Here is a 24,112-nt window from a genome sequence, read left to right on the forward strand (position 1 = left end):
CTGTGACTTAACAGAAAATGAATTAAAAAAAAAAAAACTGCGATATGAACTTCAAAAACGTTTTCTCTTGATTTTAACTTTTGCTGTACAGCTATATTTAAACAAAATACTATAAAGCCATAAACATTTGCGACCAAAATATCTGTATTGCACCCATGAAATCTATTTTGCTTCAGAAATTGTGCTGTCCTGTTGCACTGGTAGTAGTATATTACTTCATTATATGTACAGCATTAAGATATTCATGCTGTGAAAAATGCATAATAAAAGGCCTGCAAATATTTATGGCTTTACAGTTTATAAAGTCATATTTACTATCCAACCTTGCCTCCCATTATTTTGACTGACTCTTATTAAATATGTGCTACAGACTCAGCCATAGTGGAAAATGAAATGCCCCTCGGGAAGACTTGTTACCACCTGCGGCTTCGGGCACTATAGCCCCCCTGTTGGTAACAAGCCTTACTTTTCAATTTATAAGACTGGTTTACCAGTCGAGAAATATAAAGGAATCATCGTCAGCATATGCTATGAAATAATATAAAGCAGTTTTCAATCTCATTAAAATTCCAGTTTTGGTGCATTTAGTATTGATGTCCCAGACTCACAGCTTACTGTAGTGCACCACCAGGTCCAGTGAGTCATACATGTATTTATACACTGACACAGATGCTCAGTTCTGAAACTTAAGGCCACAGTTAAATTAAGTCTGACATGCTCAATGGAAAATGGAAAATGTAAGCCTCTAGCATTTTTTTTCTAGTGAATTTTTAAATTGCAATTACTCTGGCAATGTAGCAGCTGATGGTCTTGGACAAGGGTTATTTATGAATGCAGAATTTTCAATAGTCATGTGTCGTGTGTGCGAGGGATTGCTACAAAATATTAGATTAGATAGACAATTTACCTACAAGGGAGGGCCAAATTTCAAATCTAGTGTGATCTTTTCTTCTTGACCATTTAGTGAGGCTGTTTGTAAAGGCAGCTAGATCCTCAAATCTGACTATTTCAAGACCAGTGCCACGTCATCGTAACCAAAAGATAATCATGTATATTATCGATCCTGAGAAGACATTAAAACCATTTTTGGTTACATGATGGTGCTTCGTATTTGCCCCTGATGACATATTTTGACAGATTTTTTAAAGTATTCAGATCTTTATAAAGTAGTCTGTTTGATACCGTAAAATGTGTCTGGCGCTGTAATTATTATTTTCTTCATCAGATGCATTGTTCATTACTGCTGCTGCATCAAATATTCCATGCAAGATAATTATGGAAATTATCAAGGCAAATTCTCAATCTAATCCAGTCTTTTCTTTATAATTATTTAATGATGTATTTTCTAAATAGAGACAAAAAGCATTCAACCAGTAGCTGTACAATTATTTTACCTTTGGCTCCACATATGTTCTTACACAGCAAATAAATAATGAAGATGCAGCAATTAATTACATACTTACAGATATTAGAATTTCAGGCTTCTTTTTTTCTTGCATTTGTAGCAAAAGTGAAGAACACGTTGCCTATGTGGCATATATTGTGATATACTGTTTTATATACAGTACTTGTGACCATACGTTTTGGGATATCCTGCATCCATCTCTGTTTGTTTTCTTCTATCCCATCTGGTGCCGGAGAGCAGACAGCTGGTCATGTTGGAAAAGAATACAGGAGCAATATGAATGATTCACTTTGCAGGGTGGGGAGGTTGCTGGAATGCAACGCTTAAGACTGGGCACGCTTGGATATCTTGTTCAAATGCAGGCTGATGCTGTGTATCTTAATTTGTTGACAGCGGTTCTGCAGCAACCTGTAATTGTTGGTCTCTCTGGGTTTTTTCAGTGGAATGCTCAAGTAATTCATGTGATTTGTTTCTTGGATGTGGCTACAGCTAGCTCTTATCTTTTGATCTACTTTCAAAGCTTTAATGTGGACTAGACAGGGGAGAGAGATAAAATATAAAAAGAACAAGGGGTAAGAAACTGTGTGCATCAGATATGTTGCTTCAGGTGTTATTCAGAGAAGTGGCTGATTTAAATGGAATTTCACCTTACTGGCGGCACTCTATTGAAGTCTAGCCATGTTTGTGTAACTCTTTGATTGTTTGCACTATATAAGCCTATACGCCAGTGCATACCCCCACCCCCCCCCCCCCTTTGAAGATGAGGCGGGATAATATTTCAGTAGCTCAAAGTGGCTGAATAACTTCTGAGAATGCTAATAAAGCACAATCGATTTCCAAAATACGCATGTGGCTGTTTTGCTCACTCGCTCAATCTGTCTCCTGGTTTATCCTGAGGTTGCTACACAGAGGCCCCCCCACCTAGGTTCTTTCTAAATAGATTCTATTTCAGCAGTGAATTCAGTTAGTACTCTTTTCAGCACTCTTGATTGTACACAGTTGAATTGAATTAGGCTCAGAGTGGGGTCAGGTTAATGACACGCTGGGGAAAACGGCTTGAAAAACAATGTGCCTTCTGCAATAACATGAAAAACTTTCAAAACCAGCTCTGATCCCTTAACGCCTTGGAATTAATCTTTGACACAGGTCACAGTTAATTAATGTGTTAATTATTTTCTGTTTCATTCATTACACCTTGGTGACTTTTTAAAACTCAGCTGCTAAAGAAAACTTTTGGCCTCTAAAAGCTCTTAAACATGATGTCTCTCCAAGTATAAAACTTTTAACTAAATATTAACCTGTCCTGCGGCAACAGTCTGCCCTCACTGCATATAAGAAATACCAGATTTGTTTCTAAATTATTCTTGCAGGGGGACAGGGTATTGATTACACTCTGGTGTACAGGCTGTACTTAGAGAGACACTATGTTTGAGAACTTTAGGGGTGCATTAACTTCAGAGTTTTAAAAAGTCTGCAGGATGTGATGCATTAGACAGAAATTGATGTAGAAATGTACCTAAAGAATAATTCATTTGTAAACATACGGTAACAGTGATAATTCACACTGTGTGAAAATGTTTATTTTATTGTCTTGCTCTTCATTTGTTGCTTATACCTAACATTTTGTAGGCAAATGTAAAAATATGGGCTTTTAGAAATATTGTTTTAAAGCAGCTAACACAATCTCAGGTTGCTGACATACCAACAGCCTGTTGTACAAAATGTTAATGATAAAAAACACTCAGAACTTTCTCACAGATTTTAATGTAGAATGCAAAAAATGTGCCGTGACTACACAAGACTCCTACACTGTGTCCTTAAAAATCTATATTTAAAATCTTTGCTATTGGGATATTTATTCAAAAGCTGATGTCCTAAAATTTTGGTTAAAAAAAGTTCAAGGCAGCATTTATTATCCAGCATGAGGAGATTTCTCAGGCATGTACACATGTACTTGTAAACAGCTGAGGACCATAGTCATTCACTCTTGCATCTACATGAAGCCTTGCAGACACACAAGACCCCAATCATTGACATACGTTTGCCTACAGCTCTGTGGAAAGTCTGGAACTTGGCTTGTGCACTGTGTTGATCATTAGTTAATTATTGTTCAATAAATATAACTCTAAGGGGTCTTGCCTTTCAACCGTCCACTGTAAAGACCAATCAGATGATTAAAAAGGCTGTTCTTCTAGATCTGCATAAATGGCTTTAGTTACTGTACTAATTGTGCAGTCTAAGACCATTTGCATTACTATTGTTCTTGGTATAGCTTTGTTGCATTAGCAGCTGTCAAGCTCAACCATGTGCTTATTTTAATGCCACATTTACAAGTAGGATGTTCTTTTCAACTTTGCTTTCAAAGGCATTCAAGAAGCTCTTATGGAGACATACTTTAGGCAAAATTTTCTTTTGTATATTGAAAAAATTATAAAGTCTAATTTCAGCCAGTTTCTTGAAAACAGCATTTCAGATCATGCTATTCTGCTGTGTAGATTGACCCAAAAATATAAATGCATTAATTTTTTTTTTTAAAAAAGCTTTTTTTTTTTTACAATATCTTAGCGCTTTGCTCTTACTAGGACTGAAATCATTGTATTTTGTATCTTGCTCTTAATTGTACTGTAATTCTTGATATGTATTTTTTATATACAACTGTAAGTCGGCCTGGGTAATAATTGTTATTGACATGTTTATTGAGTGAATATTTCATACTAAGCTAAAAAACAGAATCAGTTCTGAATGCTTGCCTGGTTTGAAATTTCATATGCATTTTTATCAAAAAAAAAAAAAAATGCAAAGACAAAACACTCACTGATAAATATTCCAAAACAGGCCCATACCTTTGTTACAATGCAATTCTTATGAAAGGACACCTAAAGGTTGCCTTGCAAATAAGCTGAAGAAATATGTACTGTTAAAACAAATACTGTAGTATACCTGCTTTGTTTGATCGTACCTGTTTTCTGTATACAATTTGAAACCTTACAGTGTACAGTGCATCATTTTAACAAACAACTATATGAGACAGCTTATCTGCATGTAAAACAGTTTCTGGCTAGGGTTAGATGCTTTGATGTGTTTTATAGCTTTCAGAAATCTTTCCCTTGTCTGTATCTCAGCCTGAGCTATTGCTTTTGACAGTGTCAAAAAATATTCTCAAACTTAGATAAACTGATAAATCACAAAAAATGTGATCATTAAAAATAAATAAATAAATAAATAAATACATAGATTATTATTATTATTATTATTATTATTATTATTATTATTATTATTATTATTATTATAATAATAATATGGTTAAATATACAAAATGGTATTGGATAATCTGAAAACAATATAGTCATAACAATAACTCCTGAGGCCAATATTCCAGATCTTTATGGTTGGCATTTCATAGTTTTCTACTGTGGCTCGGGATCTCCGGATCTTGTCATAAGACTAAGATCTCCAACTTTGACAAAGGACAAAATGATTTAGATGGCAAATTAGTGTCTGGAGTGCTTATGACATGTTTGATAACATATGGGTACAAACATTTTGAATGAGCAAAGGTACGGATTAAACCGAAATTAAAAAAAAAAAAAATCTAGGGATTTAGGGAAGCTAAAGAGATGACAACCACATGACACCTATATAGCTAGAGCCCTTACTAGTCACCTGATAACCAGTATCAGATGTGTCAGTTACAATGTGGTACCTAAAATGTGATGGAACATGTTCTGTGTAAAAAATAAATATATAAAAGCACTTGCCTTTTTTTTTTTAAAGGGAGCTTTTTATAGAAATACATCTTCATAGAAATGTTCATTGAAACAACTAGCTTACCCAAGTTTTCTGACATTGATGTTCGATTGTAACAACGTGTAAAAGGAAAGTAGGATTTTGCTTGCTTTGTTGTGACACATTTCGCTAAATGCACGTTTAAAACCAACAGTGCCATTATAACCTGAGGCTTCTGCGATCATTTATAAAGTGAATAGCTGATCAATGGTACTTTAGCCTGTTTCTATCTAGCAATAGCTATCAACTTTTCAGTTTTAATCAGCTTTAGCTTGAGATTGCCTTTGCTTGCATGGTGCATTCTTGGTTATGTCTCCTTTATTGGAAAGTTGATCATTAGTAATTCCTCTTGATTCCACCACCCTCTCTCCCTCCTCATCCACCAAGAACCTCGGGCTCACCCTCGACCCCTCCTTCTCCTACTCTCAGCGCATCTCTACTCTGGCACGCTCCTGTAGCTTCTTCCTCAACAACATATGCAGAATTTGGCCCTTCCTCACCAACTACTACATGCTCCTAGTTCAAGCCCTGGTACTATCCCAGCTTGACTACTGCAACTCCTTCCTGGCTGGCCTCCCTGCCTCTGCTATCCATCCATTCCAGCTCATCCAAAACTACTGCCTGCCTTGTCTTTTCCCTTCCTTGTTTCTCCCACGCTACACTGCTGTTCCAGCTCCCTCCACTAGCTCGCTATTGCTGCTCGCATCCAATTCAAAACTAGTGTTCTCACCTATCGCTGCCTCAACCTTTCTGCACCCTCCTATCTTCTACACCCCCCACAGCCCCTCTCGTCCCCTCCGCTCTTCTACCACTGGCAGATTAGCTGTACCCTCCCTCCGCTCCCCCGCTTCCAGAGCCCACTCCTTATCCACCCTTGCCCCTCAGTGGTGGAACGACCTACCCATGGATGTCAGGACTGCTCAGTCCCTGACCATCTTTCAGAGCCTCCTCAAGACACACCTGTCCAGACAGCGTTTATAATAGTCTTGACTATAATGGGCTATACGTCAACCAATTGTACCAGCACTTGCATCATCTTATACTTTTACTGAAGTGTGCCATATTTTGCCATATTCTACTACTGTTCTTAATTGTAACTATTTTCTGTATCTTTTACTTGATTTTACTCTTATCGTTAGTATTAGGCATCAGTATTCACATTTTTTGTAATTGCTCTTATTTGAAATCATGCTTATCCATTTATAGTACTTATTATGTGCTCTCAAACATTTTTACTATAAGTTTACTGTAGTCTTTATTTTGCTCTTATTTGAACTTACTTTCTGATTTTACTGTACTTTATAACTGCTCTTCTGTAATGTGATATTTTTTAACAACTGTAAGTTGCCATGTATAAGGAAGAAATTAATAATAAAAAATAATAATAATAATAATAATAATAATAATATAATAATAATAATAATAATAATAATAATAATAATAGGTCCAAAATGGAAATCCTGTGTCCAAACAGAATGTGTGACCTACAATTCATCTGTGTCTTGTATTAGTTTGTAAGGATTGCTGTCAGCCTAGAGCTTGCTTGCATGTTTCACCTTTTTTATTTTATAAATTCTGCCTTTCAGTTTTAAATGTTTTGCCAATTTTTAGCAATTGGTCACCATGCGTGAATATATCAGTTTTTAATTTGTCAAATTCACAACTTTTTTCCCCCAAAACATGGTGACAGTCTTTGAGAAGCCAACTGAAGTTCTTTTACCTGACTGCAGTTACTGTTCTCATGTGCTTTCTTCTAACTGCATTTCATGAGATCAGCATGTTCTTTTGTGGTTCAATCTGTTCAGCACTCTGTCACTCACAATCATTGCATCTAATCAGCACTCTGTACTCCAGTAAGATGAGTCTTGGTTTGTTGCACTCAGACACTGCATCCAAAATTCCACCTTTCAGAACCGTTCTCTATTCATTCTGATGTGTGAGACCTCATCATGTTCCCCTGAAAGGTCGAACTAAATATTTATCCAAGCTGTTTAATTCGTGTTTCATCACTGCCGTTCCATAGCAAGTCTCATCTTGCAGACCTGAAATACAAACTAGAATGTGGGTCAGGAAAGATCAAGCACTGAAGTCCGTCTCCAAGAGATTTGTCAAAATTAGTCTTTCTATTTTTGCATTAGAAGCCTCTTGTGTCTAGTGCCTCAATTTATTTTATTTGCTCAAGATGGTTTGCTATGCTGGAATGAGTTTGTAGTGTGTAGTGTTGTCACACTAGTCACTCGATCCAATTTAATGCCTGACCCTAGTGATCAGGTCACCCTTCACGCTGACAGCATACCATAGTTCTGAGAACAGCAAAAGTATGATTTGATTTTTTTTTTTATTATTATCATTTGTATTTCATTTTATGATCAAATGCCACTACTTCATACATTTACTAAGAACTAGTCTATTTGACTGGGTAATACAAATAATAAGCTTCTACATAAAAACATTGGAATAACCTCTCCAGAACAGCTATTTGGATCACTACACATTAAATAGCTTCAGTTGCCAACCTTCCCATAACTGGAATCATTTGAATTATGTGCTCCTATATTGCACTTATTCATGATTCCTTGTAGCTGCCTGGGGTTTATTTTGATAATCAAAATGGTAGCAGATCTTAATAAGGTTGCTAAGGCTTCTAAACCTGATATATTACTGAATGCTTTTCACAACATTCAGCAAATAAATAAATCACCCCTGGGGGTAACACCAGCAGGATCACTGTTTAGACCTCCTTTGTCGATTGAAGTTCACTGCTGCTAGCTTACTGCCTGCAGTTCTATAACAGATGTCTGTAATATAATTCCACGGCGCTTCCTTGCTAAGATATCGACAGCAAGATGAACAAATAAAAAAAAAATATATATATATTACTTTCATTACTTTAGAGTGACCTCAAATATACCTTTTTGTCCCCTTTTCATACTGTTTTCTCCTATTGTTGTTTTATTGGCACTACATGGCTTTGTACGTTATCTTATACACAATGAGGGCTATTGCTTGTCCATAAAAAACAAAAGAACCCCTGAGCTTTCACAACCTACCCTATGGTGCAGTATACTGTACAGCACCAAATAACCCTCATAGAAGTTTACTATAATAAAATCATAGCAAAGTGTAATAAAGCATAGTGAAAGCATAACAAAGCCCAGAGGTATGGTTAAATACATGAAGAAACATCATGGTCCAAATGAAATTGGTTCAAACTAGGTAAAAACAGTAGAAAATGACAGCATGTTTAATGCTGTATCTCCACCAGATCTCTCTTGGCTGCCCTCAATGGGTTTACTTTACAGCAGCATTTGGATATACAGCCTATACTCTAAATGTCATTTATTACACGAGTCCAGAGCCTATTACAGATTAGGAAAAAAGTATATATATATATTGTATAATCGAGTATTATGAGTATTTAAAAGTTGAGGCTTGCATACACTGATGCTATGATTGTCTAGCAGCCATGTAAAGGAGTGAAACAAACCTGTATTACGGTTTTGGATAATATCCCAAAACATTTTAACTTCACAGCAATGGCATGCATGAACAAGATTGGAAACTAAACACGTCTGTTATTTAGCAAAGTTTTATTTCTACTTTCAAATCCCCATTACATCCCAAATATTTCATGCAACAGTAGGCAAGGTTAAAACAAGTTTAAAAACATTTGAAAAGCTGAACCAATAGAATGAGTTGCTGAGATGATGTGATCATGAGGTTCATGTACTTATATTCAAATTGGTATTATAATCAGACAGTGATATTTTCCAGATTAATGCACCTGCAATCACAAGAATGAAACTTTGCACAATGCAGGAAAACTGCCTATAAAGAATACAAGGAATTTACAGGCCTTGGGTAATTTGCAGCATCTATAATTTAATAACTATTCAAAGCAATTTAAGAAATGTAATGTATGCATTACACATTACCTCTTACTAGATATAGCAATATTATTACTGGTCCATTTATATATATATATATATATATATATATATATATATATATATATATATATATATATATATATATATATATATATATATATATAAAACCTGCTGAAACAAAAATGCTTTTTTAGCACAATTCTAAAGACATTGGATAATTCTACTGTGTAATGCTAGTAAGAGAAATGAAAAGTTCCATTTTTCTTCTTGACAAGTGCTGTTGTGGACATCCTCTCAAATTAACATTTCCTTTTTTCTGCATTTTACCTGATCACCTAACAGAGCTCCACTGAACTAAATTGAGAGGCCTGCAAGGTACACGCTTTAATAATGGATTGTGGAGGGACGTATTTGTTAAACCCTGAATCATCAACATTGCAAGTTTGCAGCATCGGTTTAATGTACCTATTACAACTTAACAGTATTCTATCCACATGTGAGGCAGGACTAACTCAGTTTGTGCTCCAGTGCAAAGTTTGCACTTATAAAAAGTATACAGAACTGGAACAAGACGCAAGAGCACAAATCTTGGGGAGAGCAGGAAAAAGAAACTTGTTTATTCGCTCAGTCCCGCATTCTGGAATTGGCCGGTCATGTGACCACTCTCAGCAGTTCAAGAGAACACAGTCACACTCTGGTCTGCTGCTGTCTGTGATTGGTACTACAAGTGTCCTGATCCTACCTCCTCAGCTGTTTAGGATTAGAAATGATCTCTAGACCAAGTGGTGCTCTGAGCTCAAACTTCTGACTCCAAAGACCACCTGAGTTTCTAAATGTTCAGAGTGCTGAGCCCCGATGCACTTTTCATTCGCTCAGCAGCTCAATTCACCACTTTGACTTTCTGCTATTTAATCAAAATAAATGGTCCTTTTAGTGGAAATAAGACATTTATGGAATGGATCCTTTTTTGCTCTACTCCTTATGGGCATTATTTTGGTTTATTGATAAAGTGACCTATCATTATACAAGCATATATATATATATATATATATATATATATATATATATATATATATATATATATATATATATATATATATATAATTTTGTGTGAGATAAACTACTAGATGATCTATTTCAACATGGTTACAAGTGTCACTGAACAGTCTTCTACTACCATCAGTAGATAAGATTAAGGTTAATTCAGCACCGTACTTTTTAGAAAATTGTAAATAATGGAAGGTACCAGTACAGTGATAATTAATGTTCAGTACAGTACAGCACAAGTAAGTGCAAATAAATCACTTATAGCACTACTTTATGCAATATATTTTCTTGTATGACTGTTCACTTTATCATTGTCAAAGGATGCCAATGCTTATACATACCACTGCACAGCCAATAAGAAAAAAAGGTATACAAAACTAAATAATAAAATTGATAACCATGACATTTCACAATTATAAAGCAAATTAAGCAAAGCTGACATCCTGTAAAAGTTTCAAATTTTCATCCAAAGTAATATGTAATAAGAGAACTGTTATAAAACTGTGTAACTATGTCTAAAAAGTTAGCAAATTGCAGTGCTTTGTAAAAGAGGAATACATTTACCTCGCATCTAGTAAATACATTACATAAAATGCCTAGTTGTGAATTACCCTAGTTTTTTTTTTTCCAGCTGGGGCACAGAAAGGGAGACACTGTATGTTAAAGAAAACAAGGAAAAAACAATCAGAATAAGAATGAAGCCAATCTCCCAAAGTCCATTTATTTTTGCAGGCTAAGACTAATGATGTGTGAGAGCTTCTTGCTAAAGATGAGCCTCATTAATTTGAAGACAAGCCTTTGCTGTCCCGACTGTCCGGCACCGGGTGTTTAATGTCCCTGCTGCCATCTTGGACACATCTTGGGAATGCTGTGCATTCTCTAGTGATGGTTGGGTCTTCACACTCGGAGTTCTCTTCACTTCAGCCCTCTGCTTTATAGCCGTCCGTAGTTCTTTATTCCTTAGAAAGACATCTTCAGGTTGGAAAATAAGATCTTCAATGTGAGCAGAAACAACCACAAAAAGGAGTTTTAAATATGCCTTCTTAATTTGATACTGTACAAACATTTAAGAAAATGTTTCTGGAACACTATATTCCTTATTTAAAAAAAAAAAAAAGTAAAAAAAATATATATATTTCATAGATGGGAAATATATATATATATATATATATTATCCCATAATATATATATATATATATATATATATATATATATATATATATATATAATATATATAATTACTATATATGTAGGAATGGGCAAAATGTCTTGTTTTGTTTCCGAGGACTGGTGGGGTGAGGGAATTTATTGGAAGTGTCTGTAAATTGCAGTGAAAAACAGTGACTTTAGGGAAGGCATGATATGGAAATGAATTTAAAGCATTTATGTATTTATTTATTTATTTATTTAGCAGAAACAGAACAAAGAGACAGGATGTTAGATGCTGGATGCCTGCAGCGAGAATAATGAGTATTCTAAATTCCCATGGGAAGGACTATTTTTATGTTAAATCAAAATCTAGTTCTGAAACAATGCGTTTCCTTGTGAAATATCATGCACAGGGGTATGACAGTGCAAAACTAAGTGCAATAGGGGGCAGTTCTTTCAGATATTCTGTCTCAATTTTCCAACTGAGATGTGCTTTTTTATGTGGGTCCTCTCAGAAGAACAGTAACCCACTTGAACCCCAATTTAAATATGATGTACATTATATATAATATACTATATACAATGTGTTAATTGGCATTTAATTGCACATGTACAGTATACTGTATAATGGGGCCTTCACCACTTCACAGGCAAATTAACTGAAATATATTTACAAGATAAAGGCAAAATTTGGACTTTCACCGCATCATGACTACTCTATTATGATGTCCTAAAAACCTCAAAAAGAGTAAGATTCTGATGTATCCAGCTAACACCCTGCCATTCAGTCCTGGACCTTAAGAAGAGACTGACAACTGTGAAACTGTGAAGCTGTACCGTGTGCTGTGTATTCATGTCTCTGTAAAACTGTACCATGTGCTGTGTATTCATGTCTCTGTGAAACTGTACCATGTGCTGTGTATTCATGTCTCTGTGAAACTGTACTGTGTGCTGTGTGTTCATGTCTCTGTGAAACTGTACCGTGTGTTGTGTATTCATGTCCTCTGTGGGCTCAACTAGGATTGCGAAAAATTCAGGCCTCCAGAAGTGAAAGGCTTAAAAGTGAATTTGCTACCTTACCTAGCCTCAAGCATAACACGTCTCTGAGGAGCTTTATACACAAATTGCTCCTTTGACATTTTTACCAGGGGGCATAAAACAGTGGTTGTTTTACACAGTGGTGCTGTTTGCAGGGAAAGCTGATGCTTTTGAACATGGGGGCATGGGGGATAAGCAAAGCTTAAGAAACAATGTGAAACAGCTCAGATAACGAGCATCTACACTAACTGGGCCTGAGGTGAGGTCACATGTTTTTACTGCTGGCTGTTGTCTCAGAAGTAAAACAAGTGGGAATGTCTTCCTATATACAGAATGCACAGAACTAATTAGTATTGATACTAAACTAACAGTAAATTGAAGAGCTTTTAGAGGGAAGATTCTTGTTAGATAAAGGTAATTACTGGTACGTAAACACAGAGGAAGGTATTAGACATGTCTAATTGACTTTTTATTTATAGATTTACCTCAGAAGTTATGATTCAGTGTTTGAAGTTTATGATTTATAAAAAGACATTGCACCCCAGGTCTGACAGCAAATATGGCACTGCGCTGGTAACGTTAACGTCACAAATGCATTAGATACTGTTTACAGTTAAACAGCGATCATAAGCGAATTGAAAAAAAAAATTTAATGAAACTTTAGGTAGTGAAATGCTGGTGATGCAAATGATGTAGTGCCAGATAGTAGTACAACCGGTGAAACTTAAATTGACAGCACAGAGGCAAATGTGAATGCAACTTATTTCAAATATACATTAGCGTGCAAAAAAGAAAAGCCTGCTCAGTACACGTGGCTGTAAAATAAGTGCAATGTTAAATTTGAAAAGAAAATGTTTATGGTAAAACTTGTCTTCTGTTCAAATTCTGCTATTACTTACACTGTGCGCTGTTTTGCATGTTAACTTTATTTCCTGGTATGTGTGGTTTAGTTCATCTTACATACAAAGCTTAACATGACCAATAGATGAGTTCATCTTACATACAAAGCTTAACATGACCAATAGATTAGACTAATCAATATATATATATATATATATATATATATATATATATATATATATATATATATATATATATATATAATATATAATAATATTGCAAATCCGTTTTTATAGCAGTTATTTGATACATTTGTAAAGTATTTTTCACTTCAATTTTTTGTTTTATTATTATTATTATTATTATTATTATTATTACACATCATTGCACAGACTCCACATAAGTAAACAGAAAATTCAGATACACTGTCTTTTAATGACAAGTCTACATGTAAGTGAATAATGTGATCACACTTGGAAATGTTTGCTTTAATAATAGATAAAACAAAAAAGAAAAAACAAAACAACGTTTTAAGTGACAGTAAGAGCTGACAAAGCCGAAAAAGATGGGAAATTGTCAAGTAAGACCGCTACTGCGCTCTTACTGCACCCATGTTCTGGCAAGGCTTTCCACCACACACTGCTTAACTGATACAGTAGGGGGGTTCACTTCAGACAACATATATAATCACCACCACTGGGCAGATCAGTGGGCTGCTGAGGATTCAAAAGTTCTCTGAAACAGCCTAATATTCCTTAGATCAGTGGTTCTTAATCTTGGTACTGGAGTCCCCCCTGTGTCTGCTGTTACTTTTTTTCCAACTCAATTTCTTTTTTGACCATCATGCATCAAATTGAATATAAGTTGAAATCTCTAACTTATTATAAGCTGAAGAACAGTTTAAAAATGTGATTAACCAAATTGTTAGTTCAATTGAGTGTTCATTCAAGTCACTGAGACCTCAGCTGGAACAAAAACCAGCAGACACAAGGGGGTCCCATGACCAGGGCCTTGAACCACTGAACCAAGTGAAGAAAGATCACTGTTCTTTGTGACTAAAACCATTGACATGTGAATTGTAAAAGATAATCAGAACAATTACAATTACAATTACATCTGAAGTGAGACAATGTATTTATTCTATACTTTTCTTTTTCAAGTATACAAACATTTCTAACAGTGACCTTTGTTTTCAACCCTATCAGCTATTTCTATTTTTTTTGTTAACCAAATAAATACTCATGTTTAATACACTGGAAAATAAATTTGATGTATGTGTTGCATAGTAATGAGATCATTAAAATGACATAAAATAGTGTCAATTTGATTTACATGAGATCATTAAAATGACATAAAATAGTGTCAATTTGATTTGGTTTACAGTAGGTTATTTTTTTTTTTTTGTTGTTGTTGTTGGTTTACCAGAAATGGACACACTTTCAACATAAATACAAAGACATAAGAAAACAGATATCTGTCACCCCCCCCCCCCCCCCCCCCCCCCCCCCCCCCCCCTTATCAAAAACCTCTACTGTTACAAATACAGCTATTGCCAAATGTATTGCATCACCTAGAATTTAGGACGAAGACATCAATAACATTATGTAATCAAAGAAACTACAAAATGAGATCGCAAAATGTCACATTTTTTAATTTTTCTCAGTTTTTCGTTAAGTATATGGAAAACTGCAAAGAGGTGTGTTATTCATTATGTTAACGTAACATTATTTAGCAGGTTTCATTTGACTTTATGAAGCAAAATTAGTTAATTTTATAGGGTGAACTTTTGGCCATAACTGCACTTGTATAAAAAGAATTATGAAAAAACTATTAAAAGCAGTTTTTAGATAACTGTGCCACCTCATTCATTTTAAGTTAACTTGTGTGACTGAAAATCTTCAACCTTGTTTTCTTAATTAAGTAAACACATATTTTCCTCTGTGCTTCTGTTTAGAGAAAAAAAAGCTATTCATCTTTGTTGAGCTATCTAACACCTTTGCTGGTTTCAGATTAGGATTGTCTCATTTTGTTTATTGAAATTAGGATTTTAATACTTCACGCTTAGAAGCAAATCAATCTGTAATGGCAGCACAGCGTTGGCATATCTGAAAACACAAAGTGCACATTTAAACATACAAATGCCACGACTGTGGTAAATTATTATTAAATACAGTTAGTGTATGCTGCAGGTTTTGACATACATTGCTGTATAAAGATATATGATCTACTAAATTAATTACCTCACTGTAGTAAGAACTCAGACACGTCTCGTCGAATACCAATTTATTAAATGCTGTTGCCAATTGAATATCAATATAATTTCTTTCCAATTAAAATAGAAAAAAATGGTCAGATAACTCTTTTACTGACTCTACAAGTCGACTAACTTTATCATCAAATGTAGAAATTGTGGAAGACTTGAGTAAAAAGCCGATACCTTGAGGAAATTTATGTTTGCACCAATCTTTTCCTGTAAACTTGACATCATTCACGCCATGGCAGGAGACAGATATCAAGAAAAAACACTCAATTTAGGCTGTCAATGCTAACTTAGATAAGTGTAAAATGACTACCAAGACTAACATCAAAGTTAAAACACTAAAGCAGAAGCATTGGAAGAAAATCCAAAAACTGTATGCATTTCTCTATGCATTAATGTATAACATCCTGTACCAGCAGAATCATCACTGAATTTGTTGTGTGAGACATCATCTAGACTGCTGAATTGAATTATTGCCATGCACCCAATGCCCATCCATTCATGAACTGCATATATACAGAGATGATTATCACTCCCTATTGAACACGGCTTGCGAACACAACTGAATACTTTGTTTGTGTGTATTACTATGATGAAAACTGGGAAGAGATGTCTTGAGATTGTAAATAATGTAACCATTAATTTCAAGCATAGCCAAAATAATAAGCTTTGCCTAAAATGTCGGGGTTACCTTTGTGCTGGAAAACACTACAATCTTCTTCACCTACCCCGCGCAGTGAAGCATTCACATATTTTTTGCATTTTAAGTTTCATAATTGAGGATTTGCATTCTGAAATGGACTGGACCAGACCGTGGAGTCAATCAGACACAGCTGAGATCACAAACAGTAAACCAATATTAGAAATAGCCATATAAAAAAAACAAATTCACACCATATCATATAAGACCAGTGTGTTAAATGTTTAACCATTTACCTTTTTTAAAGACAGATGAAAAAAAAGCACAAAAGAACAACCAAGGACCCCGAGTTACAAAAGTAATATTGATCTTTCAAGAAGCGGTCCCATGACCTACAAGTGCACTTCTCCTTGTTATCTGGTGTTGTTTCACCTTGGCTGGTGCCACTTATCATTATTTTTCTGGTCAATACAATAAAATGTACACATCATATGTTCAACAATCAAAAATGACTTTGTAACTGCTCTAAATCGGGACAAGATTATTATATGAAAAGAATATTTTGGATGGTACTTTCTGAAGGTGAAAAGCATAATAAATTTTCTTTATTTTTTCCTTGTAATATTTCTCATTAAAAAGGAAAACATACTATTACTTTGTAGGCAGCAATACAAGTCAAGGAGTACATTTAGCAGAATGGTGCATTTAGCTGCAATGCACTGCAAAAGCTGGGCATTCAGCCAAGCTGCACGCTGCTTGCACTGCAAAGAGCATAAGGATCCTTGCTAGCCAACACAAGTAATAGGTCAACCTGAAGCTGGGCCCCCCCAGTCTTGCAATTAAAAAGGTAAAAAGTGCCAAGGTTGTAAGTAAGGTTGGTAGCAGTACCGTATTTGATTAGCATCTTTTTGGTTGTAAGTAAATAAAATAAATTATGTAAGTCGATTTTCTTTCCCTCTGTACTTTCCAATGCCTTTTAATTAAACAGATAACCTATTACATACAGTATTCACCCCCTTGGACTTTTGCACATTTTATTGTGTTACAACATGGAATCAAAATGGATTTAATTAGGAGTTGTTGACAATGATCAACACAAAAAGTCCATAATTTCAAAGTGAAAAATAAAATCTACAAATTGTTCTAAATGAATTACAAATACAAAACAGAAAATAATTGATTGCATAAGTATTCACCCCCTTGAGTCAATATTTGGTAGAGGTACCTTTGGCAGCAATTACAGCCATGAGTCTATTTGGATAAGTCTCTACCAGCTTTGCACTTCTGGACACTGCTATTTTTGCCCATTCTTCTTTAGAAAATTTCTCAAGCTCCGTCAAGTTGTATGGGGACCTTTGGTAAACAGCAATTTTCAACTCTTTCCACATATTCTCAATTGGATTGAGGTCCGGGCTTTGACATTGACCTTTTTGTTTTTAAGCCACTCCAGTGTGGCTTTGGCTGTGTGTTTGGGATCATTGTCGTGCTTGAAGATGAATCTTCTCCCAAGTCCCATGTCTCTTGTAGACTTCAACAGGTTTTTCTCCAGGATTTATCTGTACTTTGCTGCATCCATTTTGCCCTCTATGTTCACAAGCTTTCCAGGCCCTGACGCAGAGAAGCATCCCCATGATGCTGCCATCATCATGCTTCACGGTAGGGGTTGTGTTCTCAGGATGATGTGCGGTGTTAGGCTTGTGCCAAACATAGCACTTAACGTTGAGGCCAAAAAGCTCTATTTTGGTCTCATCAGACCATAGAATCTTTTTCCACTTAGTCTCAGAGTCTCCCACATGCCTTCTGGCAAACTCAAGCCAAGATTTGATGTCAGTTTTTTTCAACAATGGCTTTCTTTTTGCCACTCTCCCATAAAGGTCAGTTTTGTGAAGCACCCGGGCTATTGTTGCCATATGCACAGTGTCTCCAAGCTCAGCCGGGGAAGACTGTAACTCCTTTAGAGTTGCCATAGGCCTTTTGGTGGCCTCTCTACCTAGTGCACTTCTCGCTTGTATACTCCATTTTTGAGGACTGCCTGACAGATTCACAGTTGTGCCATATTCTCTCTATTTCTTAATAATGGACTTTACTGTGCTCCAGGGGATATTCAATGCCTTGGAAATCTTCTTATATCTTACCCCTGATTGATGCTTTTGAAGAACCTTATTCTGGATTTGCTTTGAATGTTCCTTCGTTCCAGGTGTATTTAACCTGAAATCATGTGAAACACCTTAATTGCACACAGGTGGACTCCATTCAACTAATTATGTGACTTCTAAAGACAATTGTTTGCATCAGAGCTTATTTAGGTGTGTCATAGCAAAGGGAGTGAATACTTATACAATAAATTATTTTCTGTTTTATATTTGTAATTAATTTAGAACAATTTGTAGATTTAATTTTTCACTTTGACATTATGGTCTTTTTTTGTGTTGATCAGTGGCAAAAACTCCTAATTAAATCCATTTTGATTCCATGTTGTAACACAGTAAAATGTGGAAAAGTCCAAGGGAGTGAATACTTCTGAGAGCCACTGTAAAGAAAATGATGGTAGTTATCTTAACTGCTGGAACCATGACACAACTTTAAACACCCAAAACTAACTTGTAGTTGTTTTTTTTGTTTGTTTGTTTGTTTGTTTTTGCAGAAGCAAATCATTCACAGTGCATCAAATTAATTTTTATGTCACCTTAGTTCAAAAGAAATATGAGTATACCTTACTTTTTCACACTCATTTCTACTGTCTTTGATGGCGGTTTTCTTACCTTTTGCATTTTATTCCAAACACGTTCTTTATCAGTCCGGCTTCCTTCAAGGGTGTCCATGGTGTCTGCCATTAAAGCATGCAGCTGTGGTACAGAGATAAAAATTATCAGAGCAGAATTCACACACTGAAATAACTTCTCTAAACACACAGATTAAAACCTAATTAAAAAATAATTTGTACAGTGATGATTTTATTACTCATTCTTTACACAATGAGGCCTTCTAACCTTCTTCTCTCAATTGTTCAAGAAATCTAGCGAGAATATAAATCATTTTTGCAAAGAATTAAAAAACTAATAGTGATCCAGCTTTGCCATTTTTCTATTAAACAAAGTAACTAGCATCACAGATTTCCAATCACTTATCTTTCAGAACTGTCCAACTAGCATGTCTACTCCTTTAAATGATTCTCTTCTGGACTGTGACAGGATATATCTGGAGCTGGCCCACTCAATAGATCAGTGAGACAGCACCTGATAAATCACACTAAGCTCAGTAGTTTCACTACAGGCCTTGGGCTACCTGACTTCATGTTGAATAGTATAAGGTATAAGTGTCCCACAATTGTGTTCAATATTACATCGAAAACAAAACTTCATATGTCTGGTTTGTTCGCACCCTTCAAAAACATATGATGGGGCACAAGCCTCCTCCCCACCTTGAGAGCTGCTTTCCATTATGTCAATCTGTGAACCACATAGCCTTACTACTGCTTTGCAACAGTACAAGGTAACAACATGACAAGCTCTGTTATAGCTGAGGAAGCACAAATCACATTTTCAATAGGCTTAAATAGAGAGGTATTTCATCATGGGTGTGTTCATGGCTTGCTTATATTACATCTTACCTCTATCCCCAATCCATGCAGTGAGATTAGTCTTACATTTTCCCATATAAATGAAGGTGGCGCAGTAGGTTCATTTAGAAGCTTTCACCTCTGCCGGCCATACAAATCAGGTCACAAGTGAAATGAGTCTCTGCTCGAGAGAGGCCCAGAACTGCATGACAGAGCATGATTGAGCTTCACAAAACTGTGAGTGCAATCTATTCACAATAATATAATGTGCTGTACCTGGTGCCATTAGACTGGATTTTTAAATAAATATGAAGCTAGTGTAATTACAGAAAGTGCGACTGAAGCATATTTTCTTGTCTTTACTAAAATAAGTAAATCATGACCTACACAATGGAAAACAGCAGAAGTTAAGAAAACAGAAACAATTTAAGAAGTAACCAATTAAAACCCACTACAATGACTGGGTTACAGAAACATATGAAAAACAAAACTGCAAGGAACAAATACAAACAACAATGTCAGAGACACTGCCATATGTCTCACACACACCTCTGAAAAAAATGAATACAGCAACATGAGTAACAAGAGTTGGAAGTTTTATGCCTAAAAAGCTGCTGCAGTAACCCTGAAATTTAACAGCTTAAGCAATTCCATGAACTGTCGATTCGAAACGTAAGGTAATTGACTGGGCGCCTCTGGATAAACCCCCCCCCCCCCACCCCCCCCCCCCCCCGCAAATTTTCGGAGCGAGAGATCTATGTTGCAATATCTCATTAATCATGCTGCATTGATCTGAGTTAATCTCCATGCAGCCGAGTACTAATTTCTCACAGAAAGGCAATTATAGAGTTTAATTACAATAAAAGAAAGTATGTGTTACTACTAAAGGTATTCTGCCTCCTGCAGATAAAAAAAAGCACTAAGAAAGGCATAACTAATTACTACATATCACTGCTAAAGGTAGTGAAAAAAACAGTGAAACTACACAGCAGTAAGTTGAAACTAACATAAAAGTTCTCTTAACTTCAGTTGTGTAGAGAGGGTCAATGAACTTTGAGCACAAAGCCCACATACATTCAAACAAGGACAGAAACTGCTTACCAGTTCAGCCTCCTTCTGACTGATGTCCTGTAGAAAGGGGATGGCTGCTGGTTCAGCCAGAGTTTGATTAATCGCCTGGGACTGCTCCTACACACACTGCAATCGGCATACAAGCTAACCAGCATACAGCACTTTCTCCATTATCCCTGAACCTGCACAGAAGCCCCCCTACCCTCTAAGCAGAGGGAATTGTTAGAACAAGAAAACCACTCATTATACAAGAGCTCTTAAAGATCACAATCTGCTTGAAAACTATAATCATGGGTGCCTGTCGAAGCAATGCCTGTTGATGCAATGCCAAATAGTAATGTTGCAAGTAGAGAATCAGACTAGAAACTTTATGATTAATTTAACTAAAAATGCACCACTATTGTGGGAGAAAATCTTAAAAAGAATTTATGGCAAGAATACTTTATATCCTATAAACTCTAATGCTACATTTCCATATGCCATCTGATTTGAAAATCATTTTAAAATTCGCCCTGCATTTTTAGTGGAACAAAATCACTGATATAACCCAGTGAACACAGACCATCCACTGATTAAAGCTGAAAACGCATGAGAACAAATACAACAGGAATAAGCAATCAAGGATCAACCATGTACATCTCTGCCATCTTCAAATCAACACACAGTGATCTGCGACTTTGTTTTATTTCTGGTTGCCAATGGGAGCAGCGACTTCCCAGTTTGATGCAGGTATGAGAAACCTCTTGTTTCAAATGAAGTTGCCTTACTATTATAAATTATAGTTAATAATAATAATTTGGTTTATTTTTTTAAATAAATCCTCTACTTTACAATAATCCTTAAGGCAAGTATATCCTTTTATTCAACTCCCTTCTTGTCATATTTCAGCTTTTTTTGTTTGTTTTGTTTAATAATCTTATTTTACCACAGAATTGCCATTCTCACATTCATTAAAATTGCATTATTCTTTCTAAATCGTTATAGAGGTCCACTATACCTTAATGAAAACTATAACGAGTTTACAAATTAGTATTATTTTTATTTTATTTTAGTAAGATGGAGGCAGAGTAATTAATGCTGCACACAACCAATGGACGTGGCAAACACACTGCTCACTTGCTCCTGTCTGTCACCAGTCATAGAGCCATGCAAGGCTTGTGAAACAGAAAAACATGCAGTGGACTGGATTTTGCCTGTACAGCAACCTCTTCATTAGTTAAATAATAAAGCTATCTGCTCTTGTGGATCGCGCAAGACCGTTTTGAAACTAATCGAGGGCCATCCCCATTCATGGAACAACTCCAGTGCTCCAGTGTGTACATATAAGTTGAGGATGCCATTTGTAGAACAACTGAATCAGTCATGAGAGGGAATATTTATAAGAAAGTATGTCCTACTATTGAACAATGTTTCCAAAGTGTTTGGACCGGCCCCTGTATTCATGCTTACACAAAACTACATCCGACAAAACCTGCTGTTGGCAGCTTGTAAACCCAATAAAGAATTTTCTTTAATTCAGGTTTCATGGTATTAATGAAAGACCTATTTTGGGTGTAATTAATAGCTAAAAGAACATTTAACGAAGCTTCAGCCCAATTTACTGAATATTTAAAAGAAGCTTCTGTATATCCATAATGTTACTCATTAGGGTGTTTGATTGTCATCGAGTGTGTAAATGAAACTGCAATGATAACTAAAAACGAATTTTAAAAAATTGACGCTGGTTTTGTAATTGCTTTTGTTTTGCTATGTGACTATTAAGCTCCAATTAAGGTAATGTTTTGAATAATTTAATGAAATACAAAGAATAACAGTAAGCAGATAGTATAAAAAGTATAGTCCCAATGTTCCTACGTTACAGTGTAGAAAGAAATACAATTCCTGTAAATCTCCTGTTCTACTTGAAAACCTGTGACTTTATAGAGTTCTAGTTGCTATGAAGAAGACCTAACCATAGGCGTAGGAAGATGTTTGACATTGGGGGGGGGGGGGGGGGGGGGGGGGGGTGCAGATTTCAAAATTATTTTAAAAAAATCAAAGTTAACCAAAAAAGTTGTGTCTCCTCTCATTTACACTGACAAACATACTGGCAATATCTGTCATACATGCAACAGAATAAAGTGGTTCAGGTGCTGTTGAGTCAAGGCCGTCCTCAAGTAGGTGTTGATGCTTCTTAGTGTGCGTTTAATGCCAAAGCTAAACAAGGTTTGTTGCTCCACGCCTCTGCCTCTTTGCTACTGGGCCACATTTCAGTTATCTGTATGTATGAAATGATATAATTACTCGCAGTTTCTAAAATGTAATGATCAACCTGATTACATTTTTAAAATTTGTTTCAGGCATTTAATATTGAAATTAGTACAGAAAGAAATTGAATGAAAAATAAGAAAAATATGTTTAAAGAAATGAACATTGCTAAGGGAGCTAAAACCAATTCCAAAATGTTTTTCTAATATTACAACAGCAAGCGAACATTCAAAGAGGAGATTAAATGTTTAAGAGATACAAATGGCAAAATTGTAGATGAAGAAAAAAAAGCAAATATATTAAATGATTACTTTTCACAAGTTTTTACAAAGGAAGATACTGACAACATGCCCCACATGTCATCCAGTTCCTATCCAGTTTTAAATAACTTTAGCATAACTGAGGCAGAAGTGTTAAAGGAACTAGGAGCTCTTAAAATAAACAAATCCCCTGGGCCGGATGAGATCCTCTCAGTAGTACTCAAAGAAATGAAAGAAGTAATTTACAAACCGCTAACCAAGATCATGCAGCAGTCTCTTGACACAGGGGTGGTACCGACAGACTGGAAAATTGCAAACGTAATACCGATCCACAAAAAGGGAAACAAAACTGAACCAGGTAACTACAGACCAGTAAGCCTGACTTCTATTATATGCAAACTTATGGAAACTATAATAAGATCCAAAATGGAAAATTACCTATATGGTAACAGGGTCCTGGGAGACAGTCAACATGGTTTTAGAAAAGGGAGATCGTGTCTAACTAACTTGCTTGATTTTTTTGAGGATGCAACATCGATAATGAATAATTGCAAAGCATATGACATGGTTTATTTAGATTTCCAGAAAGCTTTTGACAAAGTCCTGCATAAAAGATTAATTCTCAAACTGAACGCCGTTGTGATTCAAGGAAATTCCTAATCTACATTAATGATTTAGATTCTGGTATAGTAAGCAAACTTGTTAAATTTGCAGACGACACAAAAGTAGGAGGAGTGGCAAACACTGTTGCAGCAGCAAAGGTCATTCAAAATGATCTAGACAACATTCAGAACTGGGCAGACACATGGCAAATGACATTTAATACAGAAAAGTGTAAGGTACTGCACGCAGGAAATAAAAATGTACGTTATAAATATCATATGGGAGATACTGAAATTGGAGAAGGAATCTATGAAAAA

The 24,112-nt window shown here is 35.6% G+C and overlaps 1 pseudogene; it reads right to left on the minus strand.

Annotated features, from left to right (window-relative positions):
* Window positions 1–10,891: 10,891 nt before the first annotated feature.
* Window positions 10,892–24,112, minus strand: part of LOC121323476 — a 32,103-nt pseudogene continuing 18,882 nt past the window's right edge.

The sequence above is a fragment of the Polyodon spathula genome, chromosome 11 (genome assembly GCF_017654505.1).
Source record: "Polyodon spathula isolate WHYD16114869_AA chromosome 11, ASM1765450v1, whole genome shotgun sequence".
NCBI classification, from domain to species: Eukaryota; Metazoa; Chordata; class Actinopteri; order Acipenseriformes; family Polyodontidae; genus Polyodon; species Polyodon spathula.